The sequence below is a fragment of the Symphalangus syndactylus genome, chromosome 21 (assembly GCF_028878055.3).
Source record: "Symphalangus syndactylus isolate Jambi chromosome 21, NHGRI_mSymSyn1-v2.1_pri, whole genome shotgun sequence".
NCBI classification, from domain to species: Eukaryota; Metazoa; Chordata; class Mammalia; order Primates; family Hylobatidae; genus Symphalangus; species Symphalangus syndactylus.
Window position 1 is genome coordinate 38,358,970 of NC_072443.2, and position 18,512 is coordinate 38,377,481.

Here is an 18,512-nt window from a genome sequence, read left to right on the forward strand (position 1 = left end):
TGAGACTTCACTGAAAAGTCTTGTTTGTGGCAGACTACTTCAAGCAATGTCCTGGCAGGCACCCTTAGTATTGGAGCACTCACTCTAACTTGAGGATCACCCAAGTGGAAGAGTTTGAGAAGCATGGTTAACAGTGTATCATTTAATCCCCACTACAAGAGAAAATACTGTTACTTCCAATTTACTAGAGAAAAAAGAGAAATTGGAGAAATTAGGAAACTTAGCTTAGATCATACAGCTGCTGGCATCTGAATAAGTGTGTGCCATTCCAAAATCTACATATTTTTAACCACTAAATTACACTACCTTTAGGAGTTTCCCACTTTATGTTTCCCCTTGAATCTGGGCTCATTCAGGATTACACAGGCTAGTTTAAGCTTCTCTTTGGAAGGAGACAGGTTTGGCTTGATTTGCATTCTAAATATTTCACAGTGGTAAGGGAAAGCTATTATTATACCCATTTTATGGTGAGGAAGCTGAACCACTTGCCAGCTGAGGTATCTGGCTGGGTTAAAAACGGAATCTGGGTCTTCAGACTCTCATTCCTCTTGACTAACTCCAAGCCTAGGCACTATTACTGTCCATGGGCTTTTCTGAACATGAGATTCACACTGGGTGATAAAGAGTGAGACAAATTCTGCTAAGAGAAAACAATAATAGTGCAATTTAAAAAAAGGAAAATAAGAAATCGTAACTCACATAAAAATTGGTTACTTTCAGCATTGTGAATAGAAAAGGGAGAGATTATTCATCACAAATGAGTCAGAAAATTAGAATGTGTCACTGCACTGATGATAGAGCTGAGGAATTTGGATGAACTGAAGTTCGACACTTATCCTTCTAGCTGAAGAGGGTAAATGGTGTGACAACAGGACAGAAATGACCTCTTATTTCCAATCTCAATATTTCCAATCTTTTTTCTTTAACTACTCTGTCTAAAAGTTAGATGGGTTTATATGTTTGTTTTCTATGGGTAGAGATAATGTTTTAACATCCCTTTAATGTTCTAGAAGTATTGCGTTAATTAATTCTTATGTGGGAGTCATCCCAAATAGTAGGATGATGATTTTTACCTTATTGATTTTCCTAATACCTTTCTGGTTTCCAGTGTTTTCAAAGGATGAGGCACTATTAGATTTTTAGATTTATATGTCTCTCAAAATTAAGTGCCTGTCAACTGATATTCCATCTTTACTCTGGATACATGATTTCCTTTATCTGACAGATTCAAAAAAATTTGTACTAGATTTAATGACATTTCATGCATCCTGAATTTGGGAGTTTTTAATTCTCTATTTTCTATTTGGCAAAAGGTTTACAAGAGAAAGCCAGATGCAAGGGTATTTATATGTGCATACAGTACCTGTGCCATCGCTCTCTAGGTACTTTGGGGTTTCCTGCAGGACAGATTTTTGATGTATTTTCATGCCTTTTGGTCAGGAAGAAGAAGACTATAAATGCCATAAATGGTCATACATATCTTGGGGTCTGCTTTCCAAAACGCATATTATTTTGGATCCATCTCAAGAAGAATAATAAGACAATGACACTGAGGTCTTTTTTTCTTAACATGCTATGATAATAATCCTAAAAAATGGTCTGCCTTCAAAATTTTGTTGATGAAATAAGGTTATAATCAATAAATAGAGAAGATTTTAAAGTTCAGCAATTAGGTCTGGGACTGCTTCTGCGCCTGAGACATTGCCAAGATACAATGTAACACTCCATCCCACCCCATGTGAATTTCCCTGTTCCTTCTTGATTCTTACCGGGATAGGGCCTGACAGACTAGAATGAAATGAAAGCAGTAGTGCTGGGAGGGGTGGCAAGGACCGAATTTATTTAATACATTTAGGATGGTTTTTTATTGCTGCTAAAATAGACGCAATTCCTTAGCATGATGACATTCAGGAACACTTTACAATCTGATTCCAAATAACTTTCTCTTCTATATCTTAAACTACCAAAACTGTAGCTCTATAAATTCCAAAGGGATTGATGTACCAGGACCTTTGACTTATAGTAAACTGATCTTAAGGGATGCTGAAAAGGTTTGGCACTGCTATCATGTGGTCTAATCATTCAGACTTGTCACTACCAACTATTTGCTTAAGAGCCTCCAAGACCTTTCACAATCTGGCCCTGGCCCACCTCTCTAATTTTAAGAAAAATTTTCCCACTGCTGCTTCTTTATATATGGTGACAGCCTATTTGCTCCTCCCTGAACATGGCCTGGGACATCTATGTCCCTGAGTCAGCGAACAGTTCACGCTTGAATCTCCCAAGCCTAGCATAGTGTGTGAAACACAGCACGACACTCCAATGTTTGTTGAATAAATGCTGTCCATCTATTTTAGGAGACAGAGATGACAGAAGAAAGTTGTTAAATCAGTAAATAAATAGCACCAGAGAGAGGTCAAGGAAAAGTTAATTTTAGTGCATTTTAGGAGTGGGGGCAAGATGAGCTTGAAGATTAGGAAAACTGATGCTCTTTATTCTTGGGTCTAGCCAATGCTATGAGTCAGTTACTTTTTCGGGAACAAGTTTAAACCTCAAGGTTAAATGAACACAAATGCCCTGTCCATCAGCATATAATGAAAAAGTTGTGGCTATTTCCACATCAGCACAGTGAAATTAAAATATGCAGTGCCTCTCTAAGAGGCATCATATATGACAGAGCTTTTAAAAATAGTCCCCTTTGCCACTCAGGTATAGAAAGAGCTATACAAACAAAAGCAAATGTTTAAAAAACTGGGATAATTTAGCTTAGGGAAGAAAGAGCTGAGGTGTGTCTTCATAGTTTTTTGACTATAAGAAAAGTTGTTACAAAGAGGATAATGATCAGCATTTTTGTCCTAGGGCAAAATGACATTAAACCGTCCAGTGCAGAATTTAAGACTTAAAGATGAACATTCTAAATATGCAAGTGGTAAATAATCAAATAGATTGCTAAGAGCAGTTCTGAAATTTCTTTCTTCCTGACTCTCTTAAAATAGGAAAAATCTTCATCTATTTTGGATAAAATAAATGCAGCTCTGCCTCCAGTCAGGAGAATGAATTCAATAACTTTTCTAGTCTTGTTTAACTCTGTATGATTCTATAAAATTCTATAAAATGTTAACCCTAAAAATTATACAGAATCACAATACAGTTGAGTAAAACACATTCTACAGTTTAAAAAGAAATAAGCAATACAGATAGTTGGTAAGTTATTAAATTCAAAATACTAATACATGGTGCTTACGTTTTTTATTCAATTTGCCAAGTGCATATAACACAAAATTGGGAAAAATGTACTTGAATCTACTAAAGCTTTAACATAGTGATTAGCTAGAGTAAAACAGTCTAACAATTAATTCTTTCATGTCTAAGAAATTTGCTGAATATTTCATAAACCTCATATTGAATATGTATATAAACTCAATTTGAAGGTCCAGAGAGTAATATATGAACTCACTATTATTATTTCCTGGACTAGCTTCAAAGACAACAGGAGAACCAATAAACAATTCCTTTAAATGACCAAAATGTGCCCCATATGATTAAGAATGTAAATCTAATAACAGACTCACAGATAAGGTCTAACAGGGGTGGCAAGTTACTGGCTTTCTTTGTCTATTTACCTTGTAGCTTTGGAGCTCAGCAGAAGTGTTCATTACATACAGCACAGGGTTAGATGAACAGCTCCAGTGACCTTGTCTGAACCAAATTCATTTAAAGCAGTTTGCCGCTTTTCTTAAATAGAAGATGAGTCCATTCTATCTATGGCCCATATTTGGACTGGATCACTGAACTATTGCCCAACTCTTATAAGCAAAGCACTAACATGTACCAATCAACAGGCGAAGGCATCAGGAAGGTAAAAATACACATACATAAGAAACTGGCAGTACATTATAGAAGAAAGCTATATCTAATGATGGACTTTGGCTTTTAAAGCCTTTGAGTGTTATTTGAATCTTGTTAACAAAAACAAAAACAAAATCTTCATTCCAATGTAATTTGTAGAGAAGATCCAGTAAAAAAATGAATTCGAGAGAGAGAGAGAAAGAAATGTAGTTTTATTTTGCAACCCATTATTTCCATAAGAACATGAATCAAAGAGACAAACTATGCCAATTTCTTCATAGCTGACTTGTTATAGGATATTGTTCTAGTCTTCACTAATGACTTCTTGAGGTTGGTTATTACTGTGATCAGGAGTTGGGAGGATAGAGGTCTAAGACCTTTCAAAAGAAACGTTTTGTTTAGTATCACTACAGAAAATAAAGTCAGCATTAAGCTAATTTTGACAACCGAACTAGGATAATGGTTGGTGCATGTAGCCATTGCTTATGCTGCTTCATAATGAACAGAATGAATGGAACAGAAAAGGTGTCAAGTTAACCAGCAACTTGAATTTTGAAAAGCTGTGGCACAATAAGCTGATAACATAGGTTGTTAGAATTAGCAAAACTTACTCTCTGCTTCCCCCACCTTCTAGTCCTACTTATTTCCACATCCACATTCCTATCATCAGGCAGTTGAAGAAACAGAAACAAATGCGGCTGGGACTGCTTCTTTGAGGATACTCTTAGTGAGCTCTCCATCTCCCCAACCACAGCTTGCTCTCAGTTTGCTAAAAATATATTCATTTAATTGTTTTAATGCCTCTACTTAGGGGAATTTGCATTTTCTTAACTGTTGACACAAGATCTAAATTCAGTTTTTTTCACAGGTAATAAGGAAAGTATTTGGGGAGTGTGTGTGTGTGTGTGTGTGTGTGTGTGTGTTTGGTGGTGGTGGTGGTGGCAAATTCTGTCCTAGATGCTTCGAGTTTTCCAAGTATACTGCTAAAAGGGGTCAATTGCTTCCCCACCTCAAGAAGCCAATTGTGCTTATAGTTTTACTTCAAATAAAGATATATACCTATAAATGCATACATCATACATGCACACACACATATTCTTCTTCTCAAAAGTCATAAACATTTGGTGACTCTGTATACTCCATGAAGTGCTGTTACTACTAAAGTCAGAGTAATTTAGGCAAAAACATAAGAAACCCCAAATGGTCTGCACTGAAATTTTATTAACATATTTGTCAGTGTTTTCCTCATGGATAATCTCCATTGGTTCCTGGCTCCTTGTCAGCATATGCTCCAGGAGCCTCTCACAATATCTTTCTGCCCTAGAAATCCTGGCCTGTGAGATTTCCTTGTAAATATCTGAATTCTTGTATTCACCTATTAATGATCCAGGGATCGAGGATGTTTTCTATCTGCTCCTTAACCTCCCACTTCAAGGATTAGATTGTAAACAACCTAGTGGGAACCCTTCAGGCCAAACCACAGCTGAACGAATCTCAGCAGGCAGGGAACCCGCAGCAGTCTGTGAAATACCATGAAACACAATTACAAAAATATAAAGGATTCACGCATACTTTGGGGAAGAAATTATGTTGTTTCCAAGATGAGACCTCAAAAACAAGGCTAGTATCCTAATTGAGAAAGACATGATTTTAAAAAGTGTCAGCAGAGGCAAATTTTTAAAAGTACCAGATTTGCCAGGTCCTTCTCAAACCATAGATTCATTTTCAGTATATGACAGTGGCCTGAGCCGACACTTCAAGGGAAGTCCATTCGTCTCTGACCAATGAAGCCCAAAGTACTCACTGCATGAAAGGGTTCCTTTCTTGTTTCTAAAGGCAATCAATTTTTGTCCTAGAGTCTGAAGGTTCATGGGCTTTCTTTTAATTTTGTCAATCTGCACACACATGGTTCCTCCTGCATGATTTGGTCCGGAGGAAGCGACCCACCCACAACGCCACAGAGCTAATTAACCCCACACTGAGCTTTTTTTTTTTTTTTTTTTCTCATTTCACACATCCACTCAATGCTTTAAATGACCCAGCAGCAGCATGATCATATGATTTTTTCCCCCTCAGTGAGGAAAGCATGGTGTTGGGAGGAGCAGGGATATGTCTGCCCTAATTCAAAACAGCAGTGTGATCCTAAAACATTATCTAATTGCATTGCATCTGAGGGTGCAAAATACTAAAAAATCCCTGAACGAATCTCTTCCATGTCATTCATTTAACTTCTTGCAGTGTCCATTTGAAGTGGCAAATAATACATAATAAACACTGAGGTAGAGAAGTTTGATCTATACTCAGAATGTTTAAAAAATATCCGATCTTACAGGGGGTAAAGGACCGAGAGCTCCTTCCCTATCCTGAATAGCTTCAAGAGAAGGGCCTTTTTTCCATTTGAAGGAACAGACTCATGTTTTTCCAGATTTATTTTTTCCAAAGGAAATGCCTTGAAGACTCTAAGATGATCTCTGTTTTCTAACTTTTCAAAAAAGAAAAAAGAAAAAAAAAGTGAACATGATGATGGTGGGTGATTTAATGGAATCAGCTTGTCAACATGATGGAACTGAAAAAAGCTTCCATGGACTCTGTCCACACGCTAAAAAAAAAAAAAAAAAAAAAAAAAAAAAAAAGCAACCTTTAACGTTATGTGTATAGTATAGAGTGGTTTTTGTCATGGCAAAGAAAAGAAATACAATTATCTTACGCAGTAAATGTAAGGCTCTGCTAAGAATCTCATTGGATAAATCATAGAAATACATCCTGGCCAGATAAATGGAGCCAGACAAGTTCTAGGTCTTGTAAGAAGCTTTCAAAAGAATCATCACATTGTAAGTCTGTCATCTCTGTAAGTGACAAGAAAAATTCTAGGCTATTTCCCTCAGTTCTACTAGTAACATGGCTTCAGAGTTTTAAAGATTTAGACATAAATGGACAAGAAAATGACTTCTTCTGAATATCCCATCTTAGGCAAACTATCGGATTTCTCTCATTCTTATAAGTAAGTGTAGCAAATTGGTTCACCTTGGAAGGACTTGGTTAGAGATCATATATGTCTTATGTGAACTTTTAACCTCTCTTTCCTTTGCAAAGTGATTTATGCATACACTATTAAATACACAGGAATTCTATAAGTCTTAGTTCAGTGAACAGTTAGTACAAGGGAAAATCTATCTAATATTTTAAATTTTTATTTAGTGTCTTAAATCCTACACTTTGGAACTTGAGACCTTATAGATAAGTTCTAGAAGGTCTTCAGTGTGCTGAAAAACACATTTGCTACTGCTCCCTAAGCTTCTCTTAGGTAAGGATGCCAACTGGGGTAAATTGATGGATAAAACTGGCTCAATAGGCAAAAAACAAAGGTCCAGTGAAGCACAGTTTATTTTTATTTATACTGGTCAGAAATATCACAGTTAACAAATAGCCTAAATCAGGTTCTTACATCTAGGCCTCCAGCCTTTGGCTGAAGAGTCTCATCTGGTAATTCTGAAAAAAATAGGGTTGTTGTTGTGATTTCAAAGACTCTCCTGCCCATTAGACTTTTTCAGGCTCACTGATGCTTGGGACTCTAAAGCCTTTACTATGGTCTGTTAGACCAATAAAGTATGTCCCTTACTACTTCTCTGACTTCATCTTCTAACATTTTCAGGCAAAATTGGTCCAACAGACAATAAAATATGCTTACCTATGGGTGTAGACAGGAATAGGAATATGAATGGGGATTTAAAGGAACTAATTAATAAAAATTAGTTGCTTTATGCCCTTGTGTAATATTAACTCTTTTATGACAGCCTAATAAAGTTTCTGAACTTATCTTGAGAGTTGGCTAAGATAGGGGAGAATATACAAAGTATTTCCAACACCATGCATTCATTCATTAATTCAACAAATATTTTTCCGAGTCTATTATTGATTACTCTGCCAACCGGATTCTACTCCTGTCCTCAAGGACCTTCCACTCTAATGTATGTTTTGGAGAGTTTCTGTCTCTATTATCACTGACAGGTTATTAGCCCACTTTAGACAAGTTATAAATATAACCACCTGCCATGATGATTCCTCTTCTCGTTCTTTATTTGTTTTTATTCATTTGCCCTGTAACATCCATTAACCTTTCATGAATGACTTGACCCTTTGTGAGCTATATTATCAACTCAGCTAATTTTTATATAGATAAGAAACCCCTTCTCCACTCCCAACTACCTTTTCTTTCTCAAACAGCCATGAAAATATAAAAGTCTACCCAGAATTATTTAAGTTTTTGAAATGAGTCCTTACAATCTAATCTGAAGCACCATTTTTTTTTCCTTTTTTTTTTTTTGAAAGAGGGAATGGAGCCTCAGCCCCTAAGGTTCATATCTCAAGTTACAGGCAAATTACATACAAGTTACTGGTCTCCCAGACTTAGTACTCACCACTCTCTGGGGTAGAACAATTTCTGCATTGAACAGAGGACCATAATCTAGCTCAAGTAATGTCAATCTCAGAGAACAGTTAACCAAGTGCATGTTTCTGTTCCCTATATTCTCTTATAAGGAGTTACCCTCTCCACTATATTTTGGTATTTTCTGAACCTGGCTACCTTAGGTAAATGTCAGTGGACATGGTAAAAAGAACACTAACTCTTCCTCAATTTGTTAAACTTGTTTTTCTTCCTCATATGCTTTATAAACAAAAATGGGAGAATTTAATGTATGTATAGAGCAGCAAATGTTCTCTCTGTTGCTTTCAGACATTTTTATCTTATATAAACAGTGGTGATGAAATTATAAATACCATTATTCTACCTCTATGTTAATACTCTTATTATCTTGCATCAACAGACGTGAACAAATACGTACATGACACCAATCAATCCCTTTTCTAAAAATGCAGTTTTTGTATTTCTAAACAGTGGAGGAAGAATTTAATGAATTCAACATGTAGTTTACCTATTTATATTTTGAATTTTAATAAAGTAAAACCAAATTATCGCTTATGTTCTTTCACACTTACATCAGCCATTAACACTCTCCATGCTGGCATGGGGTAGGGGGTGTGTAGAACTAATGGCAATGGGTCCAAGTCCCCTGTGTCAGGTGGTTAGGGGCTTGGCAGGCTGGAGAGGATGTTTAGATGCTGGGGCAGGATATTTCAACCTGCTTAACAGGTAAGAGATATTTTCTGGCAGTAAAAGGAATATTTTTTATAGAACAAATTGCTAGGGAGAGGTCATTTTGGGGCATTAGGTGAGAGAAATATCAAAACCAAATCTAAAAGCAGTCCAAGGGAACTAGGGAAAAGAAAATCACTACTTGTTCAATCTCCTCACTGGTTTCCCTTATTCCATAGTGTGCCTTCTCCTTCCATCTTCTAGCACTTCATACTCTTTTCTCCTCCATTTCTTCAGGTTTTCTTTCTCCTACCTCTTTATTATAACAAAAAAAGCATTTAAGGAGAATTTTAGGAGACAGGGAGACAAAAAAAAAAAGAATTTAGAGAAGACATAATAACATACTGTATAAATATGTATGTATGTATGTGTTTATGTATGTGTGTATGTGTGTATATATAACAGATATTCGATTTACCAAGAAGCATAAACTGGGACTTTTGAGATTTAAAAAATTCATGGTATGTCTGGTCATATTAATCTCCAAACCAGCTGGTTTTTAGCATTGCTAGAGCTATAATAGAATCAGGAGTAGAAAACAAAAGGAAAAAAATAAAATTTTACAAAGGATTTATATTTGCAAAGGAAAGAGGACTTATTTAGAGTTGTTTATTGAAATTCCCCCAAAGCTATTTTTCGAACTTATACATTGACAACATCAAGAGAAGAAGCTTAGGAATTCTCATAGGGTTTAGGAACTACTAAACCTTGTGTATTATGTTCATCTCAGTCCACTCAAGCAAGAAAAGGATAACTAGAGCATGGTATCTCACAGTGCATAACATGGTTGGTTACTTTGCTAGGCTGACATATGGAGACAGGGCCCATAGGAGCAGGGCTTTTCTTATGAATATCAGAGAGAGACACCCAGGTTCATCTAAATGTATAGGGCATGAGGGATTAGTGGTACAGTGTTATCTGCAAAGTACCTAAAAGTGTTTTCTAACCAAGCACTAACTTCTTAGCCCAGTCTTCTTGGGGATTAAACAAAATCCAATAGTAAGTAATGGGAATACTTTATTTGGTCACTGGGTTGGGGAGGGTTGCTGAGACATATGACAACATTTAATCCATTAAGATAGGAGGAAATGAGGAGAAAGAGAAAACAAAGAAAGGGAGAGCGAGGGCCAAAAAAGAAGAGTGTCACCTCTGTAGACTCTCTAACAGAATAAATCGATAATCTTAAGAAAAGTAAAAGAGCATGCCTAGAGGGAAACCTCAGTACACTTTTGGAATCCAAGGCAAAAAATAAAACAATTTGCCTCTTGTCAAGTTTATTACCATTGCCCCATGGGAGGTTCCTATTTATTCTGCTCTTACATGCACAGGTATTTCTTCTACTCTTACATTCTTTTCCTAAGGATTAGCATTCTGTGATAATGGTGGTAATGACAGCTGCCTTAAATTAGTGGCAAGTTAGGAATGAAACACTGACCACGAGGCTATGTTCTTGAATCCAGTCTATGCCCTGTAATGTGTTCGTTCTACTTTCTGCAGTTTCTCTGAGATCTGTGGCATAAGACTTGTTTTGTAAGGCCGGGCTCCTTACGAGCACACATATGGCTCCAGAAAACAAGTACTCTACTTTCTCACCCTGACTTTTTGGTTTTCTTGTTTTTTCCTCTTTTCTCCCAGACTATTGTTTTCCAGTTTCTTCTCTACCAGTCTGGATGCCCATGGTTGTTAACTTCAGAAATACCTACCAGCTCCATCAGTTCCCTCATCTACAGTTCTCAACTGTATTTACCTAGTTCTGGAGCTCAGATGAACCCACGTGTGTTCTCCTCAGCTTCCAGGCTGCTGATCCTTGCTGGAGAAAAAGCACAAAACCGTACAGCTTGATGCTCCTGCAGAATTACGGTTTCCAGCATAAGTTCGAGTTTCAGAATTAGTTTGCAATTTTAAAATTTGCTCCTAGTCAGTTTCCTTTTTCACTCCATAGTTTCATTCATTACTCTGTTTAACTGGTTATAACCCATCCCCTACCCTTCACTCTCAGCTACTAACCTTGCCTCCTTTTACATAGAGAAAACAGAGGCCATCAAATGGCACTTCCTATCACTCCACCTTTGCCACCAATGAATCCACCTGTAACATTTCAGAGATCTTTCTGCCTAGCACTGATAACCTCATCCAGGATCTTATTATATCAGTTACTTTTCCTTTCTTTTGTATTTTCAATTTTCCTACTGCCTGCCAACATGCTTTAGCTGTCTTCATTTAAAGTAACAACAATAACAATGATAATAAACTAACAAACAACAAACCATCTTTTGCAGACCTTATCTTTCCCTCTTTTGTGCCACCTTCAAGCTTCCTAAGCTCCCGTTTATTCCTCAAACCATTACAATCTGGTTTCTCTAGCTATGTTTCTAATTAAACCATTTTTTTTTTTTTTTTTTGCCAAAGTCACCAAACACTTCTGAATTGCTAAGCTTCCAAAATCCATTCTTCAACCTCATTGTTTTCTTTCTTTTAAAGGTCAGGTTCTCTGAGGTATAATCTACATACAATAAAATTCATCCTTGCTATACTCATTTACCATTCAGTAAGTTTTGCCTTATATGTTGGAGGCCTGTAAAATGAAGCCCAACCCCCAAGCCCCTTTGCTTCATATACAAATCCCTTCGGCACCTCTCAGCAGTCTTCCCCACATAACCCATTGTCTGGTGACACCACACTACTCAGCATTCAAGGATATATGCCATGTACATTCATGCCCCTTGGACTTTCTTTACGTTTCCTCTCTATAAACACATATGTCTTGGTATAACATAGTAAATGCTATTTAATATTACCACATCAATTTCCATATAGAATCATAAATCTAGATGTCATTTTGAGAAGCTGATGTTTTCCAAATAGAAGTCATCCATCAAAATGTTACTACCTGAACATCTCTATTATTTTAGTATTATGAGTTGATTTTGTTCCCTTAAAATTCGTATGTTGACATTCTGGCCCCCAATTCTTTAGAATATGAATATATGTGTGAATAGGGTCATTGAAGAGGTGATTAAGATGAGGTCATGCTGTAGAGTGGGACTGTAATCCAATATGACTAGTGTACTTATAAAAAGAAGAAACTTAAACACAGACATGCACACAGGGAGAACATCATATGACGATGACGGCAGAGATTGGGGCTGATGCTTCTATAAGCCAAGGAAAATCAAAGATTGCCAGGAAACCACCAGAAGCTGGGTGAGAGTCATGGAACAGATTCTCACAGCCTTAGAAGGAGCCAACCCTGCTGATACTTTAATCTTGAACATCTAGCTTCTATAACTGTGAGACAAACATTTCTATTGTTTAAGCCACTCAGTTTGTGGTATTTTGTTACAAAGCCCCAGAAAACTAATATAATCAGTAAAAAAAAATCTTCAGTATATTGGAATCAGTTCTTTCACTCATCAGGTACTTACTGAGTGCCTACTATATGCTAGGCACTGCTCTAGGATATTGAATGAATGACTAAGAACTCCATCATGTTACTGCATTTTTTGTTCCCTAATAATCAATCTATCAATCAATATATTAATAGATGAAATGCCTATCATTTATTTTTTCAGTAAATATTTGTTGAGTATCTACTATGTGTCAGACATCATTCTAGGCACAGAGGATAACATTATTGGCAGATCAAGTTCTCCACCTTATATAGTTTAAATTCCAGTAGAGGGAACATACATTAAACAAGAAAACAAGTAAATAAGATATGTAATTTTACTCTGTTTCCGACACTGAGAGGCATAGGCATTTATCCTCTAAATCATTGAACAAAGCTTGGAACTAGATAGTGAACATGTTACTTCACAGTTTACAAAGTAATGAGGAAGACAATGGTCTCATACTAGAGGCACGTTAATCCACAGGCAGTGCACAGGCTTAAAGTGTTTGGGAAGGACATCCCAAAAGCTAGGTTTCTTAGTCAGTTCGTCAGTCATTCAACACATATTTCTTTTTTTTTTTTTCTTTTGACCAAATTTCTCTCTGTTGCCCAGGCTGGAGTGCTGTGACACAATCTCGGCTCACTGCAACCTCTGCCTCCCGGGTTCAAGCAATTCTCTGCCTCAGCCTCCCTAGTAGCTGGGATTACAGGCACCCACTACTATGCCTGGCTAATTTTTGTATTTTTAGTAGAGATGGGTTTTCACCATCTTGGCCAGGTTGGTCTTGAATTCCTGACCTCGTGATCCACCCGCCTTGGCCTCCCAAACTGCTGGGATTACAGGTGTGAGCCACTGCGCCCAGCCATTCGACACGTATTTCTTAAGTGCTTACTGTGTACCAGGCCCTGCTGAAGATAGTAGAACTGTGGACAGAGCCAACATGGTACTAATACCCACTGAGCTCACATTCTAAGAGGAAAAATCTGAACAACAAATCTCACAGTCTGCTCTTATCATATATCCTCATAAGAATACATAAAGGGGGTTAGGAGATTGCCTGGGTCAGAGGACTGGCCCATGAGGGGTTTCCAAGGGGCCTTCCTTGAAGATGTGGTGCCTGGACACTGCTTTAGGGCTGGGGTATGGGTATTTGTTTGAGCAGGGTCATGAAGTCTTCGGTTTCTTCTTCCTCATCCCCTTTCAACCATGTACATACATTTCAAATACTTAAAAGCATTCTTCAAATATACTAAGAACACCAAGAACTAAACACAAGAGAAAGACTCTCCAGAGGAAAGGGGCCAAAAATAGAAGAGAAAAAAACCCCCTAATCTCACCATTTGTTTTGAAAACACCCAAAATGATTAAAACATATTATAAACTAAAACATATGAACTAATCACTTGCCAAGTTTCATTTTTAAATCAAAGCCGTTTTGAGGTTCATAAACTGAAAAAAGAATCTTCAAATATGAACTTGTGTTTTTCCTTTCTTGGCCCTCAGTTGGCTTGAAGCATTTGCTGTTATGCTGTGTGGAGGGAAGGGGAACCTGCTAGTTAGGAACATGTGGCATACATGTACTAGAAGGTAAGCTCCACGAGATCATGACTCTTCACAGTGGTATCCCTGGTAAGTAGAAGAGTGCCTGAAAGATAACAGGGGCTCAATAAATACCTGCTGAATGATCAACTAGTGAATATTCTGGGCCTTTTAAGGGATTCTCCAACTCTCTTTTCTTACCCAAGCTGCATCTCGCTTTAGGCCAGTGGTTCTCAACCTGGGGCTACTTTTTGCCCCCAGTCAGGGGACATTTGTATTCTTTGTTGTCACAGTCAGAGAAGTTCCTACTGGCATTTAGAGGGTAGATGCCAGGGATGCTGCTAAATATCTTACAGTGCATAGGACAGCCCTGTTCCACAAAGATTTATCTGGCCCTAAAGGTTAACAGGGCCAAAGTTATGAAACTCTGATTTACGCCCTTTGTTTCTACTGGGCTGTACCTGGGAGTCAGATCCTCTGCATATTTGGAATGAAGTTCAGTCCTAAAGGAAGCACCCCAGAAAAGCCTCATTGCTTCATCCTCGTTCCCTTCAAGTCCTAACAGAACTTCCCCCACTGTGAGGCAGGCTCAGAGAGAGCCAATTTTGCCTTTTGTCCTCCCTGGGTCAACAATGCAATTGCTAGGGAAATCATCTGAAAAAGTCTGTCTCTACAATGCAAGTGAATAATTTTTACAGTACATTGGTAATTTCCCTGAGCTTACCTAAGCATATATACTAATTTAGTAAAATTCTCTTGTTTACAAACTAGTCATGTATCTGCAGGAAAAAAAAATCTCCTCAAGTTCAACCAGTTTATCCATGTCTGCTCAGGATCAGTATATGAATCTAGCTTTATTCATGATAAATAAGATCAAGAATTCCATCAAACCCCAATAATGTGCCTTTAGAGAGACTGGGCTTATAGCATTTCCTCTGCCGCCTTCCTTGCCCTGCATATTAATATACAGGTATCTGATTCCAGTTTCAATGGGGAAACTTCTGTCGTGCCAGAGGAGGGCATGCGCTGATTTCCCCACTCTGATGGTTGCTCCAGTAATCTTGGTGTTGTGGCATGTTTCCCAGTTACCATAGAGACTGCATACACTAAGAGTGCAGCATTGTGATTGGTGGGAAAGATACATTTTGCAGAAGCTTTTCTGGAGAGATAAAGGTAAGACACAAGAAAGAAAGTGAGACTGCCAATAAAGGGGCAGAGCACAGAGAAGTCCCAAACAACCATACATTCTAGAAAACCGGGACAGCAGAGATTACAACTACTAATATAAAACTACATAAACTGTTCACTCAATGGCTGCCTGCCAGGAAAATTTCAAGTATAAGCAGACAGAACAGACACAAGATATTCTAGAATAAAAAGGTAAACAAGTAAACCTACTGAGGTTATAGGGGTGAGAAAAGGGGAATGGAAAGAAAACATTTAAAAATGATTCAATGCTAGAAAAAAAAAGAATCTCAGAGAGCAATAAAATTTCAAGTTACATTTCTGTAGGATGGCTGACTTACAGAAAGGCTGACCTTTGGGGAATTATTTAAATTCTGAGTACCTCTGCTTCCTTCCCTATGAAAAAGAAAAAGAAAAAAAGAATAAAGATGGAAATAGAAAGAATAAAGATGACTTCTCTTTCACTGTTTAACAGGAGTCTCTTTAAACATCTCAATCATTTGACATTATATCAGTTGAATATGATGTACCCCCCATACAAAAATCAGACAAAAACACTTAAAGGGGGTGATAAATAGGGGGACATCATTAACAATGCAAATTGACTCATTCCATAGTTTCTTAGAGTAATGAGTCAACTGACTACGTGATCTCATGCACAGAATTTTGTTCGGCATGCAATTTTGAGGTATACAATTACTACAGAAATCAAGATATACCTGCAATGTAAAGGGTAAATCATAGGCATTTTAAAGGAAAGCTGGGGATAGGATGTGTGTTGGTTTGAGGGCTGAGTGGGAGTGGATTTAAGAGAAAAATCAGTCTAGGAAAATATCACATAAGTGTTTGTAAGTTCCTTGATATTCAGGTCTGTATCCTGTAATGCTTTATTAAACATATTTCAGACTAATATGTCCATTGCCTACTGGACATTCATCTCTCCCTGTTTTTAAATACCTTTCAAATCTGTATCTTGAGCCATTACTTCTCTCTTGACCTCTAACCCTTTATATCAAATGAATTACTAGACAATGACAATTAGATATTCCAAAAGCATCCTAAATTCAACATGTCAAAGCTGAACTCATCTTTTCCTTCAAATTTTCTCTTCCTCCTATGTTCCCTATGTGAGTAAATATTAATAGTATTACCATTCACCCATCTGCCAAAGTTCCATACCTAGGAATCATGGTTGCTTTTATCTTACCTTCAAATAATCACCTGTGCATATAGATGTGCAATTCTAATAACCAAAGGAGGTCTTTTTTGAATAGAAAGCAATATTTACAGTTAATTGCGTTTTGAACTAATATTAATTTATTAAACTTACACATTTTAAAAGCCTAGTTTTCTTTATACCTTTACCTGTTAAAAACACACATATATTTTTCTATGTCTTAATATAGCAATTTTTGCATAAAATAAGAAAAATTACTTTCAGGAAGGGTGAGATTACTAGACAAAAAATTTGGGACCTCAAACTATTTCAACTGTCAGTCAGAATGTCAAAAGAATGAGAGTTAGGGTCTGATCTGGGAACACCTTTCAAATGATTTTGGCAAGGTCACCAGTAGACACATTGAATATTTTTATAGTCACTCTGACAATGAGAAATTTTAAGTGCATACCCTACAAAGGAAATTTTACAATCCATGTCCTCTATGTTTAAGTTTCATTCTTATCTAACTCTTTTATAATCACTTTCCACTTTATAGCCTGATAAAGGTAGACAGTATTTTGTGTCTCCACTAACCAGGTTTCTTGAATCTAGTGCCCTTTCACTTCATAATGTTTTTCACATTCCTACCTCTCTCACCCCCATTGCACCCCATTAGCTCAGAGCATCATTATCTGTCACTTGTAATACTGCAACAGTACATTGTACTATATTTTATTAAGTTTCTGAGTCTTTGCACATGTCACCACCTGTGTATAGAACACCCATATTCCCTGATAAACATTTACTGAATGAAAAAAAAAAGTTAATAAATGCTTTGGATGTTGCTGCTTTGGGTGCTGAACAGAAATAGTAGCCTATCTAATATTCTGGATAAGCCTGCATAAAGCACTCTTACTTTCAAAATTAATTTTGAAGAATAAGAAAATTTTGCCATGGAGAATCATGGAGCCTATGCCACAATATTATGTTTTGCATTTAATAAAACACCTCCAAACCCAGGGAAAGAATCAGTTATTATTTCCTTCAATTCATACAACAAATATTTACTGAACACTCTCTAAGTGCCAGGCTCTGTACTAGGCACTGAGGATTTCTTAGAGCATAGAACAGGCAAAAAACAAACAAACAAAACCCAAAAAACCTTACAATCATGGGGCTTATATTCCATGGCAAGGGGAAATAAATGTATAAATAAAATATATATTTTGTCTGAAGGCAGTAGGTGCTATGAACCAAAAGAGGTGGAAAGTTAAATGTTAAATACAGTGGTTATGAAAGGCCTTACTTAGAAGTGAAAATTGAGCAAAGACCTGAAGATGATAAGCAAACAAGCCTTATCTGGGGGAAACATTTAAGGTGGTCAGAAAAGCAAGTACAAAGGTGAAATCATGCATGGTAGGTTTGAGGTTAGGAAGGAGTCAATGAAGGTTGAGGGGAGTGAGCTAGGGTGGAGTGCTAAATGAAAACAGAGAGGTAATGGGGAAATCGAATATGGAGGGTCTTGTGAACTATTGTAAAAGCTTTTCTTCCAAGTGAGATGTTGAGCCATTAGAGAGTTCTGAGCAGAGAAGTGATGTGGTCTGACTGAAATTACATTACATATATTGCAAAGCATCACTCTGGCTATCATTTTGAGAATAGACTGTGAGTGGTAAGGCCAGAAGCAGGGAAGATAATTAGGAGGCTATTGCAATAATCCAGGTAAGAAATGATAGTTGCTTGGATTAGGGTAGTAGTGGTGATGAAGATGAGGAGTGGTAAGATTCTGGATTTATTCTGAAGGTAGAGCTGCAGGATTTGTTCAATGGTTGGGTTTATGAGAGAAATACAGGTCTGAGAGAGAAATAAATTTTTGATTTGAGCAACCCTAAAGGTGGAGTGTTATTTACCAATATTGGGGAGGCTATGTTTTTGCTTGGCAAAATAAGGAATTCCATTTCTGGTATGTCAAGTTTGAGATGCTCATTAGACAAACAGTGGAGATGTTGAACAGGCAGCTGAATATGTGAGCCTAGAATTCTGGGTAAAGGCCTGCCTGGACTAGAGATAGAAGCTTGCACCATAAGCTTGGGTGCAAATATTAAGAGAGTGAATGGAGCTGAAGAGAAGAGCTTCAAAGATTGAGCTCTAGGGCCCTCTAATGTTTACCTGCTTGGGAAATGAGAATATGCTAGCAAGAGAGACTGAGGAGGAGTAGACTGTGAGGTAGGAA

At 37.2% G+C, this 18,512-nt stretch overlaps 1 protein-coding gene across 19 annotated transcripts in view; it reads right to left on the minus strand.

Moving 5' to 3' along the window:
• Nucleotides 1-18,512, minus strand: part of ZBTB20 (zinc finger and BTB domain containing 20) — an 833,136-nt gene that overhangs the window by 189,251 nt on the left and 625,373 nt on the right. Inside the window, exon 1 of one of the 19 annotated variants that reach the window (XM_063630094.1) lies at nt 15,462-15,484. The exons of 17 other annotated variants lie outside the window; for them this stretch is intronic. The gene's annotated coding sequence lies outside the window, so the exon portion shown is untranslated. Of the gene's footprint in view, nt 1-5,653; nt 6,465-15,461; nt 15,485-18,512 lie in introns of those variants that run through there. One more of the 19 variants, XM_055260444.2, reaches the window with a different exon arrangement.